Below are 14,424 nucleotides of genomic sequence, written 5' to 3' on the forward strand. Positions count from 1 at the left end.
TGCGGTTCTCCCCATCGGAAAGTACTTGTGAAGGAAAGCTTGAGCAAGATCCCGCCAATTGTGGATTGATGCATTAGGTAGTGATCGAAGCCACAAGCTAGCCTTATCTCTTAGTGAGAATGGAAACATCCGAAGCATGATTTGATCGGAGGTGACATTATGGAGCTTGAATGTGTCCAACACTCCCAAGAACTTGGCTATGTGTTCATTCAGATCCTCACTTGGTAACCCAAAGAATTGGCACCGATTCTCTAGGAGTTGAATCGTGCTAGGCTTGATCTCAAAAGTAGCCGCGGTGACCGGTCTTGCAAAGCACCCATAGGTAGCATTATCCACATCCGGGAGGAAGAAATCCCCCAAAGTTTGTCTTTGTGCTTGATGGCCTTGAACTTGAGGGTGATTGTCCCCTTGTTGCTCTTGCCGATTTCTCTCATCGAGTGGAGGAGGCGGATGTTGCCTCACTCCATCGTCTTGAGGGTGATAATGCTCCTCCTCATAGTTATCATCCCCATGTTCCATGATAACGGGTATACGATTCTCCCTTCTCACACTTCTTTCAAATCTCCCGAGGTTGTCTTGAAACGGTTCTAGCGGAAGATTGGCCCTTTGTGTATTGTGCATACACTATAGTCGATCTCCTACATACACAACAACAAACAAACCACGCGTAAATCCGGAAAGAAGCAAAAACAACAAAAGTGATAAAAACATAAAATAGAGCTAACTCGACCGAACAATAACTAATTTCAAACAATCAATAAACACTCGTCACTCCCCGGCAACGGCGCCAAAAACTTGTTGGGTAAAAACCCAACTCGTAATACTCGGTAAATACGAGATCGTACCCACAAGGAGTGAATTAGGAGCAATCGATGAGAATGAATTTTAGTTATGATTCAATTCGTTTAGCGAAGCACAAATAGTTGAAGTTTCAAGTATCCGATTACTACTTTAGAAATAAACTAAACGTGAAATTGCAATTAACAAGTAAGGAGAATTAAATAACAAGAATCTAATTCAATAAAAGGGGAAAGTCAAGGAGTTAGTAATCCAACCTAGGTTATGCAATCATGATTGGTCAAAGTGTAAGATACTAAGGACCGAGCGAGGCCTAAAACGTCATTCCCGCTCTCTCGAGCCTCAAGGAATGCCAAAACCGCTATATAATCAATCAATCACACCAAGCTCACTCTCGTGTTACAAGGCAAACTAAACCATTATCAAACGATTAATCAATCCGCTCCAAGGTCACCTAGGTTCAAGCCCACTCTCGTGGTGCTCTCAATTCTAGGTTTTCTAACCTAAAAGTCGATCTAATCAACCACCTCTCGGTGTATCAATCAAACTATAATCAATGATTAAGGTAGCTAATCCTAATCAAGCAATGAGTAATAGGGAAGAAACATAAGCATACAACACTAAGAACCAACCAATCAATCAAACCCCTAAGTTATCATACTAACCCCCTAACAAGGGAGTTTTAGCTACTCATATTTAGATTAACACAAACAATTAAGGAATAAGAAAAGTAGAACATTAAAGTAAGAAGAATTATCTTGATTAAATAAGTAGAACAAACAACCATAAAGATAATGAAGATTCACAATAAGTAGCTTGTAATAACAATGAAGATCTTGTTCTCATAAAGCAGATAAAACTTGCATTAAGCTCCAACAATGGAGGAAATATAAAAATCTGGAAATTCTATTGAAGAAGAAAAGGACTAAACTTATGGATTTCTAAAATTGGGAGAGGATTTAAAAGTACAATCATAGAATAAAGTCTAGGAAAATCCTCTATACCTAAAATAGAGATAAGGCTCCTTATATAGTACTTACAAAAGAAGGAAAAAGACAAGCATTCATTTACACATGTGTTGGGCCCAAAATAGCAAATTAATAAAGCCTTGTTGCATCTTGAAATAAGATTTCCCCATTCCAGCAAGCCCAAGCTCGAATAGAGCTCCTTGGGCTTAATGAGGAGCCCGATTCGAGCTGCCATTTTCTGCTCCGGATCTCGATCTTCAAACCTTCGTAACTCGGTGTAGAAATGTCCGATTGAGTCGATTCTTGAACCGTTGAAAAGTTTAGGACGTATACTTTAACTTTCATGAAGATCACGAGTTCATTTGAGGCTTCTAGCTAGTCCAAATTGGTCAATTAGTGCCCAGGGGTCAGCTTTTCAGATTTGCAAATGAGCTTCCGCATCGCTTTTGTCGTCTTTTCCAACTTTTGCACCAAAATGCTTCCGCAATGCTCCTAAGTACCTGAAATACTAAAACACGTAATAAGACATTGGAAATACCATAAAACCGTGATAAAACGTTAATAAAGCATGCGGAAACGACACTAAAGATAGGAGTAAAATACTCCTATCAAATATCTAATTAGTATATAAGTTAAAAATGAAAGATTGTTTTAAACTATTTTTCAAATGAAAAGAGTACAATTTAATGCTTTTGGGTAGAGATGAAACATAAAAACTCAAAATAGTGTACAAATGGTGTTTTTACAAGATCAGGGTATAAACGAAAAAAAAATATAAGGTGGGGTTTTTTTATGGAATTAAACCTAAAATAAATGGTGCAGATTAGTTTAATTAAATTTGAACTTTTTGATATGCACCATTCATCTTGTAATGAATGGTGTAGATTTAATAAAAATGACCCCTTATGTTCAAATGAACATGAGATAATTCTAATTCAAGTCATTTTCCTATTTAAAGGGAAGTCAACCCATCAACTATCCGGAAAGTAGATTGACAAAAATGAATCAAGTAAGAAAAATATACTATTTTCCAAAAAGTTAAATTTTCTTATTGAACTTACCCCAATCAAGTGAGACCTCAGTATTGCCATTGCACGTGGGAAAGTAAATTAGTGTTCATTCTATTTATAACTGGACATCTTTTTATAGTTCTATTTATAACCGGACATCTATCCATAGAGTGCTATGGATCTATCTAGGGCATCCCCGATGGCCTATCATATCTCTTAGAATTTTATAGAAAAAAGGCCTAATTACTTAAAAACCACCCAGCTTATAACTTTTTTTATTTACAGTCGACCCTCTGATAATTAATATTTAATAAATTAATAATTCTAATATTTAATAGAAAATTAAGGATACCAACTTCGTTCCACGTCGGATAATTAATAATTATAGTATTTAATAATTAATAAAATTTAAAACATATTATATATGTATATTAATTATTAGATTGATTTTTTAAAAGAATAAATATTTATATATAAATATAATAAATTATTTAATTTATATGTAGGATATAAAATTATTGTTCAACTCTTAATTTAATGAAGAGGAGGAAGATAATGAGTATGAAATAATTTATTGATGTGCAAGATGAAAATATTGTTCATGAAATCTTATCAGATGAAGAATTACTTGATTTGGAGGATGACAATAAAAATGAAGAGGATGAAGATAATGACACAGAAGAAGTAATAAAAAATACAACAATTGGTGATTTATTTCGGCAACATAAACCTTGATTTGTAAGGTGGAAGCTGAAATACTATCAAATTATGACTTTCTTGTTTATTTGAGAAAATTTCAAAGAAAGTTATTAGCTGAGCAGGTAAAAGAATATAAATCAACCCTAATCAAAAAGATATTAGAAGTTACTTTACTTTATAAATACAATTTTTTAATAATTATTTTATTGTTTAATATCAAACTGGGATTTATTAAAGTGAATATAATATTTTTTTTTATATTGAGTGAGTGTAAAGTATATAATTAGTTGGCTTTTTTATAATATAATATGAATATTAGGTCTACAAATGCTTTAAAACATAATTTATAATTTTTATAATTTTTTTTATACAAATTCAATAAATTAATAATTCTAATAATTTTTTTGTTGCTGTGCTGCTTCCGCGTGTAATTTGATCCTTCCGGAAGTAATTTTATTTCTTACTTTGACATGATGAGTTGATTACTTTTAAGTTAAAATTACTGTAATGTCGTTTTGTTGCTGTGCTGCCTCCGCGTGTAATTTGATCCTTTCGGAAGTAATTTTATTTCTTTCTTTGACACGATGAGTTGATTGCTTTTGAGTTAAAATTAATGTAATGTTGTTTTGTTGTTGTGCTGCCTCCCCGTGTAATTTGATTCTTCGAATTTACTTTTTTTTTCCTTCTTTGATATGATGATGATGGTCTGGTAATTCTCGGTGGTGGTTGTTTTCAACGTGTTATGTCACTATGTAGATTGAAAAATATCATGAGATATTTCTAGAATGGGGCAATGTGGCTTGCGTCTTTATCTTAAATTTGATGTTTTGTTGGATTACGGTTACTGGATGAATTTTAGTCTGTTACCTTCTATCTGTACCCCATACATCTTTTTTTGGAAGGTTTAATTGATGAGAATTTAGAAGTGCTCTGCGTTTATTATTGATGCCATTAGTACACAAGATTTTGCTCCAAAAGAGATGATGTTTGCCACGTGTTCGATCTTTGCAAGTATTGTGAATTACAAATAGTAGCTCGACTACAAACTCGGTTAAATTCTGGTCCCTGATGTGTTATTCTCATAGTTGACGTTTTGGTCAATTGAACACGTTAAAACCAGCTAAAGGCTGGCTGTCTGGTTTAAAATCAGGTGACTGCAAGGTTGAATGGATAAATGTTTCATTTCAATAGGAATCAAGTTAATTTTTCAGAAATAGACATTGACGCGAATTGAAGACCAACTCTTGTAAAAAGATAATGTGATAAGTATTATTTGAAGGGACTCAAATATTGCTACATTTTATTTAATTTTTTATCCTTATTTTTCAAGCCTTCCTGTTTGAAGCAGAGAACCTCCATACTTAAAATTGAATGAAATGAAGACAAGTATTGGGGAAGAGCTGAGACTACGGGCTAGGTAATTATGGGTTCAGCCCACCTCTGTCTTCAAGGAGAGGAGGAAAGCAATGGATTGTAGAGGCTATTTGTTCACTGGGATTTTTGGTATTTTATATATAAGTTCTGTTAGAGAGCATTGCAATTCTGAGTCTTGTTTTGGCTTTTTACTATTGCATCATGGTTATAATTTATATGATTTGTGTAATAAATACAAAATCCAATCCATGCCATGATTAGGTGTTCCACTCCTTAAGGCTAATGATTTCTTCTGATCAATTATTGTAACTGTGCATTGGCCGAGCAACATAGCCACAATTTTCTTGACAATATATGATGTTGAGCTTTGATAAATGCATTTGTCCAACAACATATGTTTTAGTTAATAACAACACTCAAACCAACTATAAGCGGGAAGATTTTTAATGACCTTAATTCTCAGGGAATATTCACTAGAGCTTATCAAAAATGATTTTTTTAAAGAAGTGCCATGCCAATGAATTTGACATGCATTGAAATTTGTGCTGTTATTTAGCACTTGAATGGTAGATTTCGTCTATGACCAATGAGATTTGCATTGCTCCATGAAGTATGTTGTTCATGGGCTGTTCTTACACTCTCTATCTTTTTTATCCGCAGTTTATAGATTTCCACTATGTTTTTGTGTCTTACCAAATGTTGCATCAGGTGTAAAATTTGAGTTGAGTAAAGCCTGTATTAGCTTTTTTTTTTTGAAAATTGCCTGCATTAGCTTCTAATGTATGTTTTTTCCCATTTGGGTCTGTTCCGCTGAAAACTTATCTTCCTGATAGAGACATTGATTTGACTGCATTTGGTGGTATGAATGTTGAGGAAGCGCTAGCCAATGATGTGTGTTCTGCCCTTGAAAGAGAAGATCAGAACAGGAATGTTCAATTTATAGTGAAGGATATCCAGTTAATCAGGCAGAGGTTCTTTTCTTAACCCATCTTACTAGTGATCTTTGCTTGGGTCAAAGTGAAATTTTATGTGCGCATAAATATCTATATACATAAATATAATATGTCAGGTAAACTGCAGTCACCATAAGGGCATCACTTAACCTGCTTGATTATTTTTATCATATATATAATGTGGTAGCAAATTTTGAGAATGTGGATTGTGTTGGATGGGAAAATGAATGTACTACTCTATGATCTATCTGTCCCAAAAAGATTTGGAAATTTCTATTTTTAGATGTCCCAAAATAGTTGTCCAATTTATTATCTCAAAAGAATTTAAAACTTAATTTCCTTTATTATTCGTAATTAATAGTTAACTTGAAAAATTGATTGTTTCCAAGAAAATAAATAAGGGTATAAAAGAAAATGTAGTTAAAATAAGGTCAGTTGGTATTATATTTAATGTGTTTTCTTAAGCGCTTGAGAAGCCAAATGTTCCCACTTTTTTGAGACGGATGGAGTATAAAATTGAATGCTGAACTGTTATAATATGAAATCAGTAATCTTCTTATTCTGTCCTTAATAGTTTCTTTTTTTTTCCTGTTCTCAAAGTTGGATAATTTATTTTAATCCTCTAACTGTGTGTTTCAATTAACTGTGTCATCTTCTCTTGAGAGAAAAGAATCATGTTTTGATGATGAGAAGGTGTTAAGATGGTTTTATTTCAAAATTGTATGGAGTTCTTCAGCATGATATAACTGTCTCTCTTACTATCTTTTACAGATTCTTTTGAGTCACATAAGAGGTTCACATATGTAGATATGTCTAAGATAACCCTTCTTCCAGTCACTTACCAAAGTGAGGTGATTTATTTTATTCTTCCAAGTGTGCATTTCCATTAAGTCTGTCAAGAAAGTACAACATATCTGTGAACTAGCCTTTATCTTCCATATCCTTTTCCTTTTACTAGTTCATGAAAAATTATTTCATTGAGGTATTCTATTTTAAGTCTTTTTTTAATAACCTGTATAGATAACTTCACTGTGGCTTCCTCTGTTTACCTTCTTTGAAACTTCTTTAAGGTTGTTTTCCTTTTTGGCTTCCAAATTTTGTATGGAATTTAGCAATTCTTTTGTTTGTTTCTTACAGCATTTGGTATATTTTACAACCTTTCATTTTGTGGGAAGTAGACTTAACATTGGATAGGTTTTTACATGAGGATATTATTTTACAGATCTCCATCATCGTTTCTTTTAGATCAGTCATCTTGGCCATGTAAAAGGTTGCATATTGTTTGTGCATCACTGTATCCATGTTTTTTTCTTCATCAATCCATTTTCTGTATATGATGCCACAATGGCATTTCACAATCATTTCGGGAGATGGCTTTTTTTAATTGTTATTCGGTCTTCTTTTTTAAATCTAGCACCTTTCAATTGGATCATGCTCTATGATCAAGGACCTAATGGTTGCTTTGTTTATATGAGTGTTCAACTGCTGGTTGCATGATAAATATAAAAGTAAAAGCATATTGTGTGATTTCCTTCTCTTCCTTGGCCTCTTTTATTTCATCTTGGGTATTTAAGATGAAAATTTGGAACTTTTGATTATACTAATTTTCTTTAGTTTTCTTTATATATGGAATTTAAATCATTGGTTCTTCATGCAGGTTAAGCTTGTAAAGTGTCTGATACAGAACATTGTAGTAGATATATCCTTCAATCAGTTATGAGGGCTTTCTACTTTATGCTTTCTCGAGCAGGTACCAGTAAAAATCAATATGTTAGATGATGCCAAATTTCAGTAATTATCAGAATGGTTCGCTCAATTATGCTTGGATACGTCTATTTTATCATTCTTGACCATATTCATATGTTTAGAGAACAATGAACTTCATCATAGTCAGGTTTGATAAAATATGCAGATTCTGTTTGGGTTCGAATTGCAGAAAGAAGTTTGAATAATGATAGAGTACTGGTGTCATGTTATCCTTCTACAGTTTTTCACTTCTCTCATGATGATTTTTTGTAGGTTGATCGCCTAATTGGAAAAGATCACCTTTTCAAACGCAGTATTATACTGATCAAGGCTTGGTGCTACTATGAAAGCCGTCTTCTTGGTGCTCATCATGGCTTGATTTCTACATATGCTTTGGAAACTTTGGTTTTATATATTTTCCATCTCTTCAATTCATCATTAGATGGCCCTTTAGCTGTGAGTCTTGTGTTAAATTTGTGTTTTTTTAATGCACTAATCTCGGTTGTGAATTTAACTTATTTATCTTGGAATGAGATAGGTTCTCTACAAATTTCTGGATTACTTTAGCAAATTTGATTGGGACAACTATTGCATCAGTTTGAATGGTCCAGTCCGAATATCCTCGATGCCAGAAGTTGTGGGTGAGCAGTTTCACATTTAATCCCTGTATATTGGTGTTCATTGTGCTACATAGAAACTCTTATCTTTTTCATCCTTTTTGCAGTTGAGACACCTGAAAATGGCAGATGTGATCTATTGCTTACTAATGATTTTCTCAAGGACTGCGTGGATAAGTTCTCAGTATATGCTAGAGGGTTAGAGACAAACTCACGGGCATTTCCCCCCAAGCATCTTAATATTGTTGATCCACTGAAAGAAAATATTAATCTTGGCCGAAGTGTGAGCAAAGGTGCACCCACTTTCCTTTTACTTAGGTGGATCCCTCTTCTTTTACTTTTCTACCATGCAAGAACTATGAGATACGTATTGACTATTGAGTTAAGGATACGCGAACACATCTTAAAAAAAAACTCAAAATTGTATAGAACATATCTTGCGATCTAAATTAAAATAATGAGAACCACTTCTACATTTTAAAGCTATTGTCTCCATCCACATCCTTCATGACTTTGCCAATGCAGTACATCCTGCATCTTTATATCTTACCATTGCAATATGAATCCATGAAAATAGTAAAAAAAACATTAGTAGACACTGGGGAGTTTTCTCTTACTCAGACTGTACTAGCATATGATTCACTGATCCCTCACCTGTTTGCAAAGAAAATAATACTAAGCATTTCCTGCTGATCATCTTGTTTATTCTTGCATTAATCCCAACAAGTTACCCATGCAAAATGTTGGAATTTCTCTAATACAATTTTAAACTAGCCTCCAAGGAATGGGAAGTTATTCTTACCTTTCTTTTCGACTCTTAAAAGATCTTCATAAAACCTCCCTTATATCTAAAAATAACATCCATTATTAGTGTGCAAGAGGAGAATTTTGTCAATAATTCATTGGAAAATCAATTAAGAATCGCAGCCCATCTGAAAAAAGAAAGCAATGAAGTCATTGGACTTGTAGCTTTACGGTGAGTGCTCGTTTAGTGCAACAGTTAAATCCGACATACTCCATTCCTTTAAATAATTGAATCACCAAGCAAGCAGGTCAGAGTCTCAAATATCATTGGCCCGATTTGTTGAGTGATTAGAGTTATGAAGCTGTATTTGATTTGAAGACTCCACATCTATTGACAAATTATTCCTTGTTATTATATCTAAAAATTCTAGAAAGACCATATTTAATAGGTTACGCTACTATCTAATTCAAAGTTATATATTTTTATTTTTCTTACTTCCACCATCCCCATTCATAAATTCTAGTTGCCTGTAGGTCATCGACTTTACGCCACAACCTTTATTTATGGCCCAAACTTTAGAAATATCCTATCACTGCCAAAGCCTTAATAAGTTGGGAGTCGGGACTGTCACTTTAATTAAAAGCATGCTGATGTGTAACACTAGTTTATTTTAAATTGTCAAAAATCTTTTTTATACTTCTGTTGCTTTTTCCTCCCACCTGAAAAGATGTTAGTCAAGGCTTATTGTATGTTTAACCTGCTAATCTAAATTCCTAGGGCAAGATTGAAGGCCCCTGTTATGCTGTTCCAGGTTGTCTGGAACATCTGGAGTATGGCATAATCTAAATGCTACATCGACACATGTAAAATGTTGAAATCTATCCTTTATAGCCTGAAATTGTTCAAAGGATGAGAATCGAAATTGCATGAAAGTTTTAATGACAATTTTCCTTCTACTTTGTATGTAATTTTTACCGTATAAGGAGTGCTTTCATATATGGGGCTAGAAAGCTTGGGTGCATTCTTTCTCAGCTAGAAGAAAACATTGTTAGATAATGCAAACAATTATACGAGTCACGAATTATGCCAAATATTATTACAGTAGAAAAATTCCCAGGAAAGATTGGAGGGTCACGAGCGGACCACTTAAATACCAACCTCCTTAGACAGAATTTTAACTATATGTAATTAATCGCATAATACGACTTGCTATATTTTGCATTAACAAGACATCATTAACGTAAACTCTAAGGATCTTTAAAACTAAATAATTTCATAATACTGTAAATAAATATTGATAGAAAACTTACTTGAATTTCCAAGAGAAATTCCGCTTGAAGCCATTAACGAGAAATTGATTTCTCTCCCTTAACCCTTTAATTTCTTAATCACACTCTTTAGATGGAGTTAGAGATGTGTTTTGGTGTAGTAGAGAGAGGACCAATTTCCATTCTATTTATAGACATTTTAATTCAATCCGGTACGTCCATCACATAACCAAATCAACGGATGAGATTAATCCACATAATATTAATTTTTATTAATTTAATTGGACCACAATTATGTGTTAAGATGTGGGTTAATTATATAACACCTATATACATTATGTGTCAAATATACATTGTATATTTGACACCTTGATCATAATGTGTCAATAATACATTATATACTTGACACTTAATCAATGATGTGTCAAGTTATATAATGATGTTTTAACACCTTAATTAATATGTATATTTGTGTTAACTTAATCACACTAACACTTAATTATTTTCTAACATTCTCCCACTTGATCCGATTAAAATTAATAAAAATCTTATCGTATTCATAATGATTAATCTCTTTATGATTTCATCATAATATATAATATGAAAATCGTTCAGTGTGAGTTATGGCGGTTATGTCCTATTTAGTCGAACACTTCCTTCCATATACTACAACACTTATAATTTGTCATATCATATCGATACTTAAATACATTCAAAATGTCATAATGGTCCACGATAATGTCAATTAATGACTTTCCTGTTTATCGTTTAAATCATAAGCGTATACTAACATAAGAAACAGGAAATCGTAAATGTATATCAGAAACACATAATAGAGCTCAGAGTGTTATCACATAATCAATCATCATCATCATCATCATCATCATCATTATTACAACCAAAATTTATCCTTAGGATATGTTTCTCAAACAATTCTGGTTGTAAGCCTTTAAAGGATCCGCATTCATAAGAACAGTACTAATGTACTGAATAAACACTCTTTGTTTCTGAATCTTCTCTATAACAATAAAATACCTTAATTCCATATGATTGGTACCTTTCATATATTTGTCATTTTTTAGAGAAGAACATTATTGTGGAATCAATAATTTTCAGCGGCTTGGTAATGGCGTCGACAACCCCAAGTCCTGAAATAAAATTCCACATCCATAATGCATGATTTGTAACTTCAAAACATGCTATAAATTTTGCTTTCACAATGGATGAAGCAATGATAGTTTGTTTTACAATTTTCCACGATAGTGATGTTTCTGTTAACAGAAACACATAACCAAATGTGGACATTCTACTATCAATGTATCTACCAAAATCTGAATCTTAATATCCAATCAGCTTTAGTTCATTGGATCTCTTATATGTGAGCATATAATTCTTTAGTTTTAGACAATATACCCAATCATTATCAATTAACATACAAAATCAAAAATATAAACTTACTCCCACTAATCTTTTGATATATGCATCAATTAAGATCATTTTATTTTTAAATCAAAAGATGTACTAATGGTATTAAACTTAATATACCATTATTGTGAAACTTATTTAAGTTTATATATTGATTTTTAAACTTTTTGATTGATTTGATTCATTCCACACACTTTTTGACTTTCACATTCCATGGAAAAACCTTTGGGTTGATCAATGTAAACTTCCTCCTCTAAATGGCCATTTATAAAGATTATTTTCACATTCATGATGTAAACTCCAAGTCATAAGGAGCTACTAGTGGAATAATCTTTCTTTGTGACGGAAGATAATTCTCTTTATAATCAATGCTAATTTTTAAGTATAATCTTTAGCAACAAGTTTGACTTTATATCTTTTATTATTGCCTTCGTGTCGTGCTTTGTCTTAAAGACACATTTATATCCGACTCTTTTACAATTTGGTGGCAATTTTAAAAGATCCCAAACAATATTTGCTTCATAGATTTCAACCCATCTTTCATAGCATTGATTCATTAATCATATTTAACACTATTAATGGCTTGTGAGTATGAAACCGGATCATCATTAATTTCCACATCTGACTCTTGCAAATATACCACGTAATCATTTGAAATAGCTGATCTCCTTTCCCTTTGAAATCTTCTTACTGCTATGTCTTGTGGTTCATTTACATTAATCATATGTGAGTTAGTTGTTTGATGGGATGGTTCTTCATCCGAGAATGTTGTTCAATGTTATTATCATATCTTTTGACATTTAGGAACAACATCCAACAAAGTAATGGATCAAGGAATATTCATATGTAATGAAACATTTACCTTAATTTCCTTTATCTCCATACTTTGTTTTTCATTACTCCCACTAACATCACCATTCTCAAAAAATTTCATTTTCGGTTTCAATAATTCTCATATTATATTTTAAATAGTAAAATATGTACCCTTTAGATTTCTCTAGGTAACTAATAAAGCAACCTCTAACAATTCGAGAATCTAACTTTCTTTCATGTGGATTATAAATTCTTGCTTCCGCTGGACAACCCCAAACATGCAGGTGTTGCAAACTAGGTTTCCTTTCAGTCCACAATTCAAAAGAAGTCTTTTGAACTGCCTTACTAGGAATCCTATTTAATAAATATGTTGCGGTTTTAAGTGCATACATCCACAATAATTTGGGTAAAGAGGAATTACTCATCATACTCCTAACCATATCCATTTAAAATCTGATTATTGCCTTTCTGCAACACCATTTTGTTGAGGTGTGCCTAACATAGTGTATTATGCACATATGTAATAACTTTCGAGGAATTTTAAAAATGGACCAAGACACTTTCCAGACTCATTTTATTTTCTATAATATTCACCACTTCTTTTATATCTTATATTTTTCATCTTTTTATCTAATTGTCTCTCAATCTTTCTTTATGTATGCCTAAATAGCATTACTGATTGAGATTTTTCATGAAGCAAACAAATTTACCATAATGTACATCAATAAAAGTGATAAAATATATTTCTTCATTAATAGTCGGAGTGTCAGTATTAGTGCGTGTATAATTTTAAGAAGCTGAGTGCTTCTTATGACTCTTTTATTGAAATATTTGGTTTGCTTAATTTTAATGCAACCCACACATATTTCAAGATCAATAAAATTCAAATTTGAATATATGATCCAAACGTTTATGTCACAAATAAGCAGAATTCTTCATTCATTATGCTACTTGTAAGTCCAATACTGCTGTTTATAATGAGCAAGGATTCATCAACAATACCATCAAATTTTAGTTTGTATAGATCATTAATAAGAAAATTAGAATTTAATAAATCTAAAATTCTTCAACAAACTAAAATTATTAGATCGAAATTTGCCATTAAAACTACAAACGTCTAATGTAGAAACAAAATTAGGTTTCCACTGATTGAATGTACATAATTGGTCTCCGATAAGTCTAATTGATAGTCATTATTCAAGTTTAGACAATGAGTCCCAATTTATTCAATCGACGTCTTTATGCAACTTTTTATAAATAGAAAGTCACTAATTGAGTTTGTAGTTTGGATTGTAATAAATCCTTACATCATATTAGCCACATGAGTAGTAGCACCAGAATCAAGCCAGCAAGTATTATTAGGAACTGCAGTTAAGTTTGATTCGAAAACCGGAGAAGCATAATGAAAGATACCTTTCTTTTCGAACCAAGCTTTGCGTTTTAAGCAATCTTTCTGATAGTGTCATTCTTTCTTGCAGAAATGACATCTATCATTCTTTCGTTCCTTTTCTTCGGCCTGAGAAACATTAGACGGCCTTTTGATTTTCTTAAACTCTTTGGCTTTAACTTTCATTCTTTTTTTTTTAGCTCCTTGACCCACAAGATTGACCATGTGATTCCTTTAAGTTTTTAATCTCGTTTCCTCCTGAACAAGTCTTTCGGCCAATTCATTAATATCCCACTTATCTTTTATAGTGTTATAATTAATTTGAAATGGCCCATATTCAGGAGAAAGTGAGTTTAACATAAATTGTCATTTAAAAAGGAATTTTCACGGTCAATCTCAAGGACTTAAGTGTTACAGCAATACTAATTATCTCGATGGTGTGATCTTTCATACTCTTTGACCCATCATACTTTATGATCATAAACTTTTCTATTAATGTACCATCGAGAGACTTAAAAGCAGAACGAAATCATTCTTGCACTAATGCTAGAAATTCTTTAGCAATTTTTGTTTGTGGAATAGTAGACTTAACGTTGTTGGCAATTGTCATTCAAAAAAAAA

Source organism: Mercurialis annua, linkage group LG1-X (genome assembly GCF_937616625.2).
Source record: "Mercurialis annua linkage group LG1-X, ddMerAnnu1.2, whole genome shotgun sequence".
NCBI lineage: Eukaryota > Viridiplantae > Streptophyta > Magnoliopsida > Malpighiales > Euphorbiaceae > Mercurialis > Mercurialis annua.